Source organism: Mus musculus, chromosome 10 (assembly GCF_000001635.26).
Source record: "Mus musculus strain C57BL/6J chromosome 10, GRCm38.p6 C57BL/6J".
NCBI lineage: Eukaryota > Metazoa > Chordata > Mammalia > Rodentia > Muridae > Mus > Mus musculus.
In genome coordinates this window covers 10,312,422-10,315,020 of record NC_000076.6, presented here as the reverse complement: position 1 = coordinate 10,315,020, position 2,599 = coordinate 10,312,422, and positions in this window count along the sequence as shown.

The following is a 2,599-nucleotide window of genomic DNA, read 5'->3' as shown; positions in this document are numbered from 1 at the left end:
TAACACTTGCTCAGAAGAACTGTGAGTCACTAGGGACAATCTTTCTGTCAATATTCAGAGGGGTGATACAAAATGTCCGCAAGCCAAAAACAAGGGAAGCCTGCCACAGTGTGCACAGAAGGAAAGAAATCAGACCGTTGGATCAGCATGCAATTATGTATTAATAATAGATGGAATGATAGCCAAAAAGGAGCTTGGCAAAACTCCCAGGTGCTTCACATAGCATAATTTCTATGATCTGTTTTGCCTGTGAAGAGTAGAACACACTTCTAGGTTCGCTCAGGGCCAGAGGGCTTGGCACCAGTCCAAAGACTAGTACATTGACCCTGCTCTTAGAATGACACCTCTGCACAACTTTACCTTCTCCCTAGTAGCCTGTAGAGCCATTAGAAGGAGGCCACGGATTTGGCTAGCTCCACAGAATGAAACCCCAAGTCCATCCAACAAGCATGTACGGGGTCGTCTCCATCTTTTGCTGAAGTTCAATCCTAGGAAGAGAATGGAGTTCTATTCTCCAAATGAATGGTTGCATGTAAATGCACCTGGGGAAATTGTAGAAGCACATGTGAACATGGTCTTATTTAAAACAGGCCAATACCTAGAAAAGGAATCTATTCCTGTCCAAAAAAATGGTTCCCTGGAGATTCTCAAAGCTTCTTCCGTTACTGCTCCTATAATGCTCTTCCCATGCCTGTTCACTTCAGCTTAGCATGTATCTGCATGTTTAAAGTCCTCAAGCCCAAGTACATAGCTAAAGTCCCAGAACAGAGATATCTACATTTCAAGTTTATACATTTAGTAATGCTTCTATAGCAGCACAAGTCACTTTATTTCCTAATGGTAGTTTTAAAAAGATTGTGTTTCAAGTCCTGCACATGATGCCCCCTTTATTGAGTGGTGCACGCCTTTAATCCAGCTCTTGGGATTTTGTAGACAGTCTGATCTATAGAGTGAGTTCTAGGACAGCCAGGGCTACACAGAGAAATCCTGTATTAAATAGCAAACAAAGACGCAAAACCAGAAACAAAATGAACCACAACTAGATCACATCTTTTTATGCTTCCACACTCAATTACTAGAACACTCCAATTAATTTTTAAGAAAACAGCAAGCATAACGTTGGGAAGCTCCTTAACTCACCCAAGAATGTAGTACTTCATCTGCTGGGATTTGAATGTAAAATGCTGGCGTAGGCTCCTGTGTTTGAATACTTGGTCACCAGCTGGTGGAGCTGCTTGGAAAGACTGTGGAACCCTTAGGAGGTGGAGCCTTCCTGGTGGATGTACAGGAAGTAGAATAACAGGGAATAGGGTTTCATACCCTGGCCACACTTTCTTTTATATATATATATATATACTTCTTTTTTTTTAATTAGGTATTTTCTTCATTTACATTTCAAATGCTATCCCAAAAGTCCCCCATACCCTCCCCTCTCCCGCCCTACTCCCCTACCCACCCACTCCCACTTCTTGGCCCTGGTGTTCCCCTGTACTGAGGCATATAAAGTTTGCAAGACCAAGGGACCTCTCTTCCCAATGATGGCCAACTAGGCCATCTTCTGCTACATATGCAGCTAGAGACACGAGCTCTGAGGGGTACTGGTTAGTTCATAATGTTGTTCCACCTATAGGGTTGCAGATTCCTTTAGCTCCTTGGGTACTTTCTCTAGCTCCTCCACTGGGGGACCTGTGTTCCATCCAATTGCTGACTGTGAGCATCCACTTCTGTGTTTGCCAGACACCGGCATATCCTCACAAGAGACAGCTTTATCAGGGTCATTTCAGCAAAATCTTGCTGGTGTATGCAATGGTGTCAGTGTTTGGAAGCTGATTATGGGATGGGTCCCCGGTTGTGGCATTCTCTAGATGGTCCATCTTTTCGTTTCAGCTCCAAACTTTGTCTCTGTAACTCCTTCCATGGGTGTTTTGTTCCCAATTCTAAGAAGGGGCAAAGTGGCCACACTTTGGTCTCCGTTATTTTTGAGTTTCATATGTTTTACAAATTGTATCTTGTATCTTGGGTATTCTAAGTTTCTGGGATAATATCCACTTATCAGTGAGTACATATCATGTGAGTTCTTTTGTGATTGGGTTACCTCACTCAGGTTGATGCCCTCCAGGTCCATCCATTTGCCTAGGAATTTCATAAATTCATTCTTTTTAATAGCTGAGTAGTACTCCCTTGTATAAATGTACCACATTTTCTGTATCCATTCCTCTGTTCAGGGGCATCTGGTTTCTTTTCAGCTTCTGGCTATTATAAATAAGGCTGCTATGAACATAGTGGAGCATATATCCTTCTTACCAGTTGGAACATCTTCTGGATATATGCCCAGGAGAGGTATTGCTGGATCCTCTGATAGTGCTATGTCCAATTTTCTGAGGAACTGCCAGACTGATTTCCAGAGTGGTTGTACAAGCTTGCAATCCCACCAACAATGGAGGAGTGTCCTTCTTTCTCCACATCCTCGCCAGCATGTGCTGTCACCTGAATTTTTGATCTTAGCCATTCTGACTGGTGTGCGGTGAAATCTCAGGATTGTTTTGATTTGCATTTCCCTGATGATTAAGGATGTTGAACATTTTTTCAGGTGCTTCTC